The sequence below is a fragment of the Aythya fuligula genome, chromosome 9, assembly GCF_009819795.1.
Source record: "Aythya fuligula isolate bAytFul2 chromosome 9, bAytFul2.pri, whole genome shotgun sequence".
Lineage (NCBI taxonomy): Eukaryota > Metazoa > Chordata > Aves > Anseriformes > Anatidae > Aythya > Aythya fuligula.
Window position 1 is genome coordinate 8,095,275 of NC_045567.1, and position 14,007 is coordinate 8,109,281.

Genomic DNA, 14,007 nt, shown 5'->3' on the forward strand with positions numbered 1-14,007 from the left:
AGGATTTGGGCTTCAAGCCTGCCTCAAAAGGTAACTTAAAGCCTATTCATGGAAACGTTGCCTGATTTAGCAGACATCCTGGGAAAAATTCAGGCTTCTGGACAGGAAACAGCATGGATTGGCAGTGGTAAACAGTATCACATTGGGAAGGGAAGGAGAGAGAGGTAGGTGAAGTGCTTCAAGATGTGGTAGAACTTTAGTGACCTTCCATGATTTGTTGATGGGTCTTTTTGTCTAGACTATGCAGTTTTGCCTTTTAGAACTTAGCTCACAGGCTTTAATCAGGTATCTCAAACTTGTGTCCTGACACTGGAGAACTTTCCTAGTTTCAATGTGAAGTGCTGGCTTGCTTGCCTGCCTTTGACAGGAGCTGAGCAAGGAGCAGCTGTGGTTCAGACATGGGTGCCTGATATCATGGTCCGGCGCTTGGTCTTCAGCAGCAGCCTGACACTGCTACATCAGCACAGCTTATGGGCAGAACTTCAGTTTTGAAACTTAGTATGGGGATGGAAGTTAGCTTATAGCGTTTCTTGGAGCCTGAGAACAGGCCAAGCCTTACAGAGGCACTGTCTCATTGCTGCTTACTGAAATCCCAATAGCACGGGAGTTCTCACTGGATGCACAAAATGGTTGCTCCTTTTCCTTAAGAGTGACTTCTTCCAGACATGCCTAGAGAGATTGTCTACAACCAAAATGCAACAGATACTCAGTCACAGACCCATCAATGCAAATTACTGTCAAAGGTATGAAAAGGCATTTTATTTATCACCAATTTCACTACAGGTACCAAGGACAGGTTTCCTCTGCCCAAAAATAGCTGTGAATTTTTGGAGGCCATTAACATGGAACCATAGAATATCGTGAGTTAGAAGGGGCCTACAAGGACCGAGTCCAAAAACCACCCGGAGACCAAAACCACACAGAATCCAAACCCTATGTCCAAGAGTGTTGTCCAAACACTTCTTGAATGCCAGCAGGCTCAGTGCCATGCCCACTGCCCTGGGGAGCCTGTCCCAGTGCCCGACCACCCTCTTGGGTGCAGACCCTTTCCTTAACCCCCAGCCTGACCCTCCCCTGTCCCAGCTCCATTCCGTTCCCTCAGGTCCTGTCGCTGTCCCCAGAGAGCAGAGCTCAGCGCCTGCCCCTCTGCTCCCCTCGTGAGGGAGCTGCAGGCCTCCACCATTAGCTCACCCTTAGCAATGTAGTGATACTTTTTTCTTTTTTTTTCCAATTTGAAAACTTCTGTTGCAGCCAGACTAGTTTTGGTTTAGTTTGGTTTTTGAATCCTCAGATTTGTTGACTTCCATTTGCAGCCTTGAGAATCCGATGCAAGATGGACCAATAACCAAACGTCCTTGACAGTGTGCTTGACCCTGTCTTGTGCATATCTTTGCTGTTTGCCTCAGAGCCTTGCTTCTAGGCAAGACTTGAAAATTTAATGTAAAAAGTAAGTAGGAACAACAGATTGTTTTTAGATTAAGAAAGAACTACTAAAAAAAAAAACAAAAAACACAACAAAACAAAACAAAGAAGCCAACCATAAAACCATAAAAACAACCTTTCGTGTCCTCTATGCATTATGAAAAGGGGAAAAAAAAGTCCAAAGGTTCTGTGCCCTCTTTCTTTGTTGGTCTCCTTTGATGATTCTTTCAAGCGGTTGTATCTTGTTGGTTTCTTTTAGGTCTTCTCTGGTGTGGGACTTCCCTGCAAAGAAAGTTTCTCTTGTTTTTCATTATGTAAAATATGAAGCTTTACATTGCTGCCTGTCACATGCCATTATAAGCTTCTCTTGCAGTTTGAAACAAAAGGCACATTCTTGCTGGCTTTCCTTGTTGTTGCATCTCATTTTTGAGAGTGATAAAGATGGAAGTCAAAATGAATGGCAGCATTTAGGATCCATTTTGTTTCTCAGGGCTACAGAGTAAGAAGCACTCAGCATTTCACCATTCCTGTGGAAAAGACCAACCAAATGCTTAATGAAGGAAGTCTTGTTTCTGAACAGTTTAACCACGGTTCCAGTCTCATAATGGTAAGATTTCCACTGCTGTTGGCAGTTCTGAAATGTTTGGTTAGTGCGTTATCTTTTCTGAATATATAAATACAAAGATGCACTTAAAAAGTTAGAAAGTAATAGGAAGTTAAGTCATGCAGAGTGATACGCAAGCCCCAAATGTACCTTGTTTATCTTGTACCTCTGCACTGAGTGCAGTATTGCATAGTCACAAGTGCCGTGTACTTTCTCTAGCAAGGTGATGCATTTTAATTAAATTCACTGTTTAAAATTCAGTTATTCATTAAAGGTACCCAGTTATCCAGAAAGACATACTGACCTTGGGTGAAGGCCTTCTGGCTCAGGAGGACTGATAGGGCTATAGGTTGAAAAGACAACGTTTCGTAATTAATAAAAAAAAAAAAAAAAAAAAGTTTCTTGGCCAGCTAACCATGTGGATGTATACAGTTTACCGCCATCATTTTATCTGAAAATGGCAAAAAGACACTGTTCTCTGATACCAGCAAACCAGCCAGGGCATGTGTGTCATGCTGCTTCTCTTCCATGGGCTTTGGACTTTGCTGCTGCTGGCCAGGCCAGGGCTGAGTCTCAGTCCCTCTCCTTTGACCACAGTGGGGGCCTGTGGGTCTTTCTGGTTTGCGGTTCACCTCTGAAGGGCCTTTTTGTGGTGGAGACCTGCAGATATAAAAGCTTCACAAACTTCAGTCTGCTTTTATCCTCAACAAAGCATGTGCAGTTCTCATCAAACAATAAAACATTGATTCATTCGTGCCCTTATTTTTTGTTTTCCACTGCTCAAGTGTTCTCTGTGCTGAGGTTGAATCTTTCGGGGCCCAGCAGCTGTTTGCCAGCAGATGTCTTCTTTGCTGAAACAGAGAGTCCCTGTTTTCTCCTAGTGCCTTTTGTCCTTGTCTAGCCTCAGTGTAAAGTAACTTTTGCTGTAGAAATAGGCTTCTCGTTTCTCTCATCTGCCCAAGGTTCCCTTGTCTTTGAATTTTGTCTTTTTTCTTCTCAGACCTAGGACTAATTTGGCCTTGTTTTCCTCTTGCAGTGATATCCCATTGTCAGCCACTGAGATAGGCAAGAAAAGTGGCTTTATCAGGAAGAGAGTTATTCTTTCATTCTCCCAAATTATGATTGACTTGGCCTCTGATGGTCTTTGCTCAACTTATGCATAGGTAAGCAGGTAAAAGACACTGTGGTCTTAACATAAGAAACATGGGGCAATAGGCAGTGAAAGATGGTCAAAAGAAAAGGAAGCAAACAGATTTCAGACAAATAAATTGGATTGAAGAGTTTTCCTGAACTACTGAAGTGTCAGTGATGCTGTAAGAGCTTACTCTACCTGTGAAAATTTAAGCTGCAGTACAAAATCCATGTGTGCGTTGGTAAGGGTAAAGGTTTGAAAAAGTAATTTTTTTTTGTTTTTGTCAAGACAGCATAATCTCTTACTATCTAGGAAAGCGTGATCAAAGAAACACTGTCTTTGGGGGTTTCAAGTACGTGAGCTGGGCGAGTGAAGTGAGTGATGGTTAAAGGTCAGAGCACGCTGTTGATAAGAGGTATTGAAAGCGTGAAAGAACCACAGAGGACCAATTTCAGTTCCTGTATCATTACAGCAGGTGATGTATGAAGTTGATAGAATAGCTGAACAAAGCAAACCACAATGAAGACAGGATATTTAAAGCAAAATGCAGAAATAAATGAGTCATGCCCTTTTATTAAAGTGGAGGGAAATGCATATCTACCTCAGTTAATTTCTTAGTGAGATATAAAGGCAGCCTTTAACAAAATGAAAAAATCCCAGTTCCACTCCATTCCCTTTAACCCAATCAACCAAAATCCCCTTACACTGTGGAAGTTACTGATAATGTAGTATTACCAAAAAATCAGTATTTGTTTGTCAGGAGACTCAGGTTTAACCTTTCTTTGAATCAAAGTGATATGGTGCTTGGTTGGAAACAAACACATCTGTTCTCACAAATATATCGAACATCCAGAGTTAAACAGCAGGAGCAAAACCATGCAGTGTCTGTCACTGAGAGCAAGTTCTCAGCCAGATGCAGTGCTGTCTGAAGACACCCAACCTCTCGCCAAGGCGTGGCACAGGAGGGCTGATGCTTAATGCATTTTCCAAGAGATTACTGCTGATCTATACTCCAGGCCCTCTCAAATTGCCTCTTTGCTCATGAGAATCTTTGCCTTTTATGCAAGAATTTGCTTTTATGTAAATTCTGTTGCTGCTTCCTACTCTATTAGTAAATTAGGTTGCACATGTTGGATGCCTACACTGCCCAGCTCTCACACAGGTGATGCCCTCTGCAACAGTCCGAAACAACACAGGCTGATGCTGTCAGGAGAGCTCAGTCCTCATGGAGGTTGTCCGTGTGGTCTGTTACTATTTTGTCTGTTGGTAGGAAGATAAAGGTCTTGCAAGAAATGGAAGTCTAATAATGTGCTCTCTGTGTGTGGAGGGGTAGGTTCATGTTGACATCATTAGTGCCTGGTCACCTAGGCGATGGATCTTGCTGCCATAGTAACCCGAAGGCTGCATTACTCATCAAATATGAATTTTAACAAACAGGAGTGTTTTGAGGTGTTTGTATCTTCTGTCTCTTGTAACTGTCTGCTGCCCTCGAAAAATGTTTCCAGGAACTATAAAATAAGACTCTTAAGTAAAGGTTTTTGTTGCAAACATGCCCTGAAAAAGACCTGAAATGTATATGCCGACCCACCAAACTTACACTAGAGATTTTTGAAGAAAGGTGATGCTATTGCTTATTACTGGCCTTTTGAGGCCAACACCTCTTGCTTTTCCCCTGCTAGGGAAGCTGACATTTTAGTTTGTATCAGGGGAGTGTGAGCCAACTCAATGTACATCTTTAGGCATCCCCATGGATCCATCATATACTTGTGCCAACATCATACCCACAGCCATGTGCCAGGGGCATGTCAAGAACGTGGATGTTCTGTGGTTGGCTTGGGGTAGGTCGTGGGACACTAACTTCTTTTGTGACTTAAAAGTGATTTAAATACAAGACGTGCTTCCTGCCTGCAGCCTAGTACATTCATTCAGGGATGCAGTACTAGGTGCTGCTGGGGGCCAGGCTTTCTTGCACTCAGAACCACCAGGTTTGTTTGAGATCTGAGAGAGGTGATAAATAACAAGCCGCAAAACACAGATTGGCATATCAGCTCAGAAGAGTACCATTTTTTTCTTTTAAGTGACTTGTATATACAAATTGCCTATTACCAGTAGTCGCACAGTGTATGTCCTCCACTACCCACAGTGTCTCATGTATTTAATTTGGACAGTAAAGATAGTAGAAGATGTTTAGATTCATACAGAGGTACTTAACATAAGAGATCAGAATGGGATGGGACAAGGGGAGTATGTTCTGTTGACTCTGGGGGGACAAGCTGACATGGCTGACAGACCAGATTTTCTGTTCTTTGTAAGATTTTATAGGGATTTAGTATAAATCTGAAAGAATACCAATGAGATCAGAACCCTGTGTGATTAAAAACTCTTCTGCCAACTTCCTGTCCCACTTACCCAGAGCACTCTAGGCTAACTGTGAAGACAGCAGGGCCTGTGTGTGCATCAGAGACAGCAAGACAAATCCCCATGTAAATGGGGAGCTGTGGGATAGGGCAGCCCAGTTATCATCAGCAGATCTGTGCAAATACTGCTTGCCAGGAGGCTAACTGTAGAGTCATGCTTGAATTGATCAGAAGTGTGCTCTGATGTCCTCTGCAGTAAGGAATTTTCAACAACTCCTGGCACAGTCAACTGATGTGGTTGTGCGGCTGTTGATGCACCTCTTTTAGATGTTTTGAGAAATCCTGAGAAAAATGTATGTTAGTGGTGCTTCAGCTGTAACGTTAAATCCAAACATATTTCCTCTGGATGTTAATGAGACCCTTTAAATTTTCTCCTGACCAGCCTCCTCACTGGCAGAACAGGGAGTAGCTGTGGCCGCACAATCTGCTAGCCAGTACTTTCCTAGATTTAAGACTAAATTCACAAACCTCGTGAATAGGTGAAATTGTGGAGAGGGATGCAATTTAATAGGCCTTGAAGACCGAAACACAGGGAAATGGAGGCTGCTGCTGGAGGATGTTCCATACATAAAGGCGTCTGGGTTTGCTACCTATATGCTACAAAGAAAGGGTGGGCAGAGAAACAGATTGCAGCATAGCTTTGGGGCATCTGCTTGTATTCATTTGGGTTGCCTTTGCTCCTGGGAAGAAATGTGTGAAGGGGTTTATGGGGACAAGAAGAGGGTGTTCAGAGAGCTTGCTTTAACAGCAGGCTATCTGGCCTGTGTAATGGGGGTAATGTAATACAGCTGGGTTAGAGCTAATCTAATTATATTTTTGTTGCTTATCCATTGGCACTATTGCCTCCTAATTGTGGTATCCAGCTGACCTCATGGATCAGTCACTTCTAATCAGTGGACAGCTGCCCTGCATGTCGTGTGAGATTAGGCCAGTTTTAGAAGAAATAAAAGTGTGAGGTGTGTGTGAGAGAGGTTTCATAGCAACCTGTTCTTCTAAATGTTTTACATGTATAATTAAATCATCCTTTGTCAGTCCCTTACAAGGCAAATGCCTGCTCTGGCAGACGGAATTTGGTGACTGCTGGCAAGTTGGCTGAAGTTGAGAGTCTGGAACAACATCCTTCACGGCTGAAGTCTGCAAGGGGCTTAGCTCTCTATTCCTGGTCTGTAAGATCGTGAGGCTCAGATACTACAGACATGTTCATGAAACTGGAGCACTGCTGTGTGTGTGTACCATGTGCTGTAAATAGGAGTGAGTAACTACAAACCTTCTTTTTTCCCCAAAGGAAAACCAGCTGCTTTGCCTTAATCCCTTGGGAGATAAACCCAACTTCCATGTCAGCTGAATTTGATTGTAACTTTAATCTTAAAATTGTCTAGGATAGTAAAAAACAGAAATGAGGGAAGAGGGGGCAACTGTAATAGGTGGGAATAAATAATGTTTCTCGCCTGTATTGAGTTGCTTATATTTTTGTAGAACTGAAGCAACAGAAAGCTGAAGGTTCCTAGACCAGGTGTTTGCTTTCAGTGTCTTTAACACAACAATCATTCTCATCACTGGCTGCAGTGACCACGTGGAGTTCAGGATCTTGAGAAGAGGAAGCGGGGCAAAAAGCAGGATTGCGACCCTGGATTTCAGGAGAGCAAACTTTGGCCTCTTCAGGGATCTACTTGGAAGAATTCCATGGGTTATGGCCCCGGAAGGAAGGGGGGGGTCCAAGACAGATGGTCAGTATCCAAGTATCACTTCCTCCGCGCTCAGGATCAGTGCATCCCTATGAATAAGAAGGCAAGCAAAGGGGGCAGAAGACCTGCATGGACGAACAGGGAGCTCTTGGCAAACCTCAGATAGAATAAGGAAGCTTACAGCATGTGGAAAAAGGGACAGGCCACGTGGGAGGAATATAGGGATACTGTCAGAGTACGCAAAGATGCGACAAGGAAGGCCAAGGCCCAGTTGGAATCAAATCTGGCAAGGGATATCAAGGACAACAAGAAGGGCTTCTTCAAATATATCAGTAGAAAAAGGAAGACTGGGGAAAATGTTGGCCTACTGCTGAATGGGACAGGTGCCCTGGTGACAAAGGATATGAGAAGGCAGAGGTGCTGAATGTGTTTTTTGCTTCAGTCTTTACTGCTAAGATCAGCCCTCAGGAATCTCAGACCCTGGAGATGAGAGAGGAAGTCTGGGGAAAGGAGGACTTTCCCTTGGTCGAAGAGGATTGGGTCAGAGATCATCTAAACAAACCTGGCATCCACAAATCCATGGGCCCTGATGGACTGCACCCATGGGTGCTGAGGGAGCTGGCCGATGTTATTGCTAGGCCTCTCTCCGTCAACTTTGAAAGGTCGTGGAGAACTGCAGAGGTGCCTGAGGACCGGGAGAGAGCCAAGGTCACTCCAGTCTTCAAAAGGGGCAAGAAGAAGGACCCAGCAACTACAGGCCAGTAACTGGGTTGGCAGTTGGCTGGATGGCAGAGCTCGGGGGTTGTGCTCGGTGATGGTCTGGTGGGAGGCCTGTAGCTGGCAGTGTCCGCCAGGGGTCAGTGCTGTGCCCAGCGGTGTCCAGTTCACTCATCGACAACCTGGACGATAGAATTTTTTGCGGATTTTTCTCACAACCCTCAGCAAGTTTGCTGGTGGCACAGAGCTGGGAGGAGCGGCTGAACCCCCCGAGACCTGTGCTGCCGTTCAGAGGGACCTTGACAGGCTGGAGAGTTGGGCTGAGGGGAACCTCATGAAATTCAACAAGGGCAAGTTGCAGGGTCCTGCACCTCGGGAGGAATAATCCCAAGCACCAGCACAGGCTGGGGCTGAGCTGTTGGAGAGCAGCTCTGCAGAGAGGGACCTGGGGGTCCTGATGGGCAGCAGGCTGACCAGGAGCCAGCAATGTGGCCTTGGGGCCAAGAAGGCCAGTGGTATCCTGGGGTGCATTTGGAAGAGTGTTATTGGCAGGTCGAGGGATGTGGACCTGCCCCTCTCCTAGCCCTGGGGAGGCCACATCTGTAGCACTGTGTCCAGTTCTGGGCTCCCCAGTACCAGAGGGACACAGAACTACTGGAGTGAGTTCAGAGGAGAGCTATGAAGATGATTAGAGGGCTGGTGCATGTCTCATACGTGGACAAGCATGAGAGAACTTGTCCTGTTCAGCCTAGAAAAGAAAACTGAGGGGAGACCTCATTAATGTATATAAATACCTGAGGGGAGTGTGTCGAGAGGATGGAGCTGGTCTCTTTTCAGTTGTGCCCGGTGACAGGACGAGAGGCAGCGGGCACAAACTGAAGCACGGGAGGTTCCAGCCCAATATGAGGAGGCACTTCTTTACTGCGAGGTGACAGAGCACTGGGACGGGCTGCCCAGAGAGGTTGTGGAGTCTCCTTCTCTGGAGATATTCAAACCCCACCTAGATGCCCTCCTGCGCAGGATGCAGAGTGGTTTTGGGGAATAGGCCAGGGTGAAGGTGGAGCTGCTGAGGCCACGCTGAGTGCTGTACACAGGTAGCTGGCCTCAGGGTGAAGAGGCTGCTGAGCCAAGAGAAGTCAACGATCCTAGGTACAGAGGTCCACGCTCAGGGTTTGAACAAATGCTATTTTTGGTGAAGGTCCTCTTAGATCCCATCTTTGTCCCTGGGCCCTTCTGAACAGGAGCATTGCAATTTCTATATGTAGTAGAATTTGTTTCCTTTGGCTTTTATTTTATTTGGGCTGCAAAACAGAGGATACTTACACAGCAAAGGCTAGATCAATTTCTGCCATTTGCTGACTCCAAGTTTATTTGAATTTGTATAATAGGTGCCAGTGCTATAAATAAAAGCGCCCCTGTCTCTTGCACTGAGAACTCTGTCAACCATGAAATACTGAGATTTGGTTAGGTGCTAATTATGTTAGGCGTATGTATAGGATGCTGCGTGTTGCTAGGAGGGACAGCTGATTCTTCCTGCATGGTCCAATTTGCAGTAGGCTTGGGTATGACAAACCAAGGCAAGGGCAATTTCCCAAGTATCTGAACAAAAGGGTTATTCACTGCATTATCCCCCACAAAAGAGGGGAGAACGGAGGATGTCCAAGCAGTTGTTTGGCTTAGGTTCTTGGTGAGACATGTTTGTCTGCATGTTTGTCTAACATTGCTGGCCATGCTTTTGATATTCTTGCTTTTCCTCTTCTTTCTGGTGTGTATATTCAGTACTGGGTTCAAAGGCAAGCAACCAAGAAGCACTATCAAATCTAAGGAACCATGGCCAAAAATAAAAAAATAATAATTAAAAAAAAATAGTGCTTGCTGTGCTTTGGGCAGTGACCTAGCACCAGGCACGAATTTCAGTAAAGATGAAAGAGACAAAGAGGTATGAAAGGAGATTCAGGCTCTTTCTTCCCAGTCCTGCAGCTGGTTAATATTGAAGTCTCTATCTCCTAGGGATTATGAATAGTATTATGGTGTCCTGTGGTTCTTCATCCCTCTTGGGTTCAAGGTAATTTTCTAAGCATGTAACATGAAACCCTGAGTTGTTCATCAAGATCTGCTGTTTGAAGAGACAGCAGACTTGTTTCAGAGGACATGGCTGTCAAAACACCACAGCACTTCTCTCTGAGCTCTGAAAAACAGTTCTACAGAGAACTCCTGCACAGAGAGCACCTTTTCTTGCCTTCTTCCCTGCCTGAAATCCTCCAGTGGTGATATTCAATGTCATGCTCCTTTCTCTCCAGCACATCCTGCTCTTGCCAGAAAGTGTTTTATTCAGGCTGAGCATGCTCGCTCACTCTTAGCAAGCCCTGAAGTAGAAACTGAGGATGGTGATACTGTTGTGCCTCATTTAGTTGTTGGCATGAAAGAAGAGGAAAACTGGGAGATAAGGAAAAAGAAAACAGGAATCGATCGGGCCAGACCATTCTGGTGGCTCAGCCTCATGCCTAATGCTCACTGAATTGAGCTAACTCCTTCGCTCGAGCTTTATGCATCTGATAGCTGTATGATGGTCTGGAGGGCAGGGAACATTTCTTTGGCTTGTGGTAAGTGCTCGGCTTGTGTCACAAAGGTAGAGAGCTGACTGCTGTTGTCCTAGCAGGCTGGGGGCACGTGGGTAAGAGAACAGCCCCCAGCCTGTGGTTTGCAGGCCAGCTGGCAGTGATTTGTACCTAGGCTTGCAGATGGAGTGCCTTTGATCACAGTGTGCGTTACGAAGGAACACTTACCCGTACCTTCAGCTTTTTCCAGGCCTAATGACTTTGTGATATTAGTCCTTATGGCAAGGGGGCTATCCGCCAGCCTCCCAAAATTCCTTTTCACTCTTTCTTTACAGGTCCCTAGCAGGAAGGAGGAGGGGGCTCTGGTTCAATTTCTTGCTTCCAGAGAAGGCACGTGCCCTCAGCTTTTCCACATCAGCTGGTCTTTTCAACATCAGACAAGCAGAACATTGCGAGCTTGCTCAAGTCCAGCTCTTGAATACGGGACTGGAAATGAGATGGAGAAAGCAAAGGGAAAGCAAGAGCTCAGGTTACATCTTCTCTTGTTTTTGGGGTCCGTCTTTGGGAACTGGGGAAGGGTAGAACTTCTTGGAGCTAAGCTCTGTAGCCCCCCAGCTGCCTTGTGCCACAGCACTACCTAAAGCTAGTCCCGTGCCTCTTACCTTAAACCAGTGTCTCCCCTGTGTTCCCTCTCTGGTGCTTTTGCTTGTAGTCTTTATCCTAACATTTGCATTCAAACGTAAAGGTAAGAACTAGAGCCTTTCTGCTTCCTGGGCTTCCTCAGATTTTGGGCTTAGATCCTGCTCTTTTAACTAGTGCTTTCCCACTCACTCAAATGTCCTCCCTACCAGCCACAGCCTTTCCAGAAGGCATACAAAGTACTCTGTGCAGGATTTTTCAAGTGTTTTGAGCTGTAGACCCCCAACACGTTTCCAGTTAAACTGTGGACACCTCTGTAGAAAAACTCCCCCTATGTCATTAAAAAAAAATAAAAATCATTTTAAACAGTTTTGGCAATCTTGTTGTTTCAGGTATGCTCCCTGCTTATCCTGTGACACAAAAATATAGATCAGGTATTTACAGTGCTGTCTGCAAGCCACTTTTTCACTGTCTCTCCCCACTTTTTCACATGTATCTGTTGGGGGTCTGGGTGGGTGCAACAACAGGCAACTGAATTTATCAATTGTATGTCTGGTCTCTGCATCCTTTTTGAAATGTGTGTCCTTTATTTTTTTATTTTTTAATACTGACTGAAGGATGATAAGCGTTTGTTTATAAAAGATACATCTGAGGTACCTGGAGCTTGCTTGCCTTCCAGGAGTGAGACTAATCCAGGATAATTCTTACTATTAGGGGAAAATTACTCACCTGTTATTTTTGAAGAACATAATGGTAATAGATTTCCTTTCCCCTTCCTAGGTGGCCCAGTGCTTCCTGCTGCTGCCTAACCATCAGTTCTGTCCCTAAGGAGAGGGGAGAAGGAACAAAAGGCTCAATCCATGATAGCTGTAGTAGGGATCGACATGCTTCCCCGGCTGGGTGCAGCATGAATTCCCAGGAATGGCAACAAATTCAGCTCAGCTCAGCTACGGATGAGCACTGCAACTTTCCTTGGAAACTACTGGATTGATCCTCTACCTTTGGCTACAGGTAATTGCGTTGCCTCTTGTAGTTATTTTGGGGTGTTTAGAAGAAGATTGTACTAAGACTAGCAAAAACTGTTGTTGCATCCTCTCTCTTTGTGGTCTCTTCCTTTAGAAATTATTATGATTTATTTTTTTGGCCCAGTTTGTCTTCATGCTTTCTACCTAGCTGATCTGTTACCAGTGTGGAATAGGAAGGGAAAATGAAAGTATACTTTGAGCACATGGCTGTGTTCTGTTCATTTTTATAGCACAGTATCTAGTGCAAGCCATTATTGGAACTGCATTGGAAAAGCCAGATGATATAAGGACTTTAAAATCGCATTTTCTTCCAGCCTGATATAGTTATGGACTGTTAATACACTGGGCTGAACTCTGGAATAGATGCAGCTCAGTAAAAGATAAACACATTCTGGCTGGTTTAGCATGTATTAAGGCATTTTTCTTATGCTCTCTCTTAATCATTTGACTTTTTTTTTTCTCTACATGAAGTGGTACACTTTTAAAAGGTGAAAAGAGGCAAGGTAGCAGACGGCTCCTCTAATAAGGGGTCATAAAATTCCCACTGATCTGTTACTTTAGAAGTGCTATCATGCTGCTATGCTTAATGAAAGATCAGTCATATAAATTGTTCCTGGGATTCAACTTAATTACCTGCAAGAGATGGAACCTCTGTTACAAAGGCCTAATAAAATATCAGGTGGCTTTAATGAAGCCAGTAAGGTGGCAGTTTTAAACTGAAATCTGCTTGCTTAATAATGGAGATGACAGCGGATTTGAGCACGGCGTTTTATGGACAGCATGTAATTTCTCCACTGCAAGGTGAGAGTCACAATTTTTAAGCTGTGTTAGTGAGAAACCCTAAGTTCATTGTCCGTGTTTTTCCTCTAAGCCTCAGACTACACAGCCCACACCTGGAGAAGATTTACTATTGAAAGATTATTTTAGCCTGAAACATGGCATACAATAACTGGGGTGATTTTTCTTAATATTTGTGAAGGAAGCCATTTATCCAGATAAATAATTGAAATCTGGAGGTGCTTCAGGATAACATGGCTGCGACTGTTACTAAATATTGAGCCGTTAAATAAGTAAAGATGCTTAAAATTTTAGACCTTTAATGTGACTAATTTTGTAATCATTTGGATGCCTTCCTATACATTTTCAATGACATATTTGGAATTTGGAGAGTAACTTGCCTTCCCTACCACTACTGCCAGTTTTGTGTTATTTTAATTTATTTATTTAATGAGAGTATTCCAGTTCTATTTGCAAATACTGAAACTTGTATATTGTTTGAGGCACTTGTGCATATTTCCATTAACAAAGGGCAGCAGGCCATCACCTGAGGCTGCTTTTTGGAGAATAATGAGCCTGATGCAAGCAAGCTGCTGGTTCCAAGCTGTGAACAGGGGACCCCCTGACACACACGCTCTGGTGTCAGTCTCGTGGATTTGATCAATACTACTTTCCATTTAAAAGAGGAAATTAATTGTTTTACTCCAGAGAAAGGCCCGGGTTGATTCAGTCCATGGCAGGCCAGCACCTGACTTGCATGGAAAGGGAAGAGCCACTGCCACATCTTCCTGGTGCTCTGCTGCTGCCTTGGCATGGGGCGATGCTGCCTTTTATTTTGTTTCCCTCTGCTAAAATCAATAGGCAAGTTCCATCAGGATCCCTGGTGAATGTCAGAGGACTTGTGCTTATTTCTCTGTTTCTTTCACAAACGACCCAAATATTACTTGAGCATTCTTTGCCCCCCTGCCTGCAGGCTTTTCCCACCAGCCTGACCGAGTGACTGACGGGGGATGGGAGTTGGAGGTGTATTT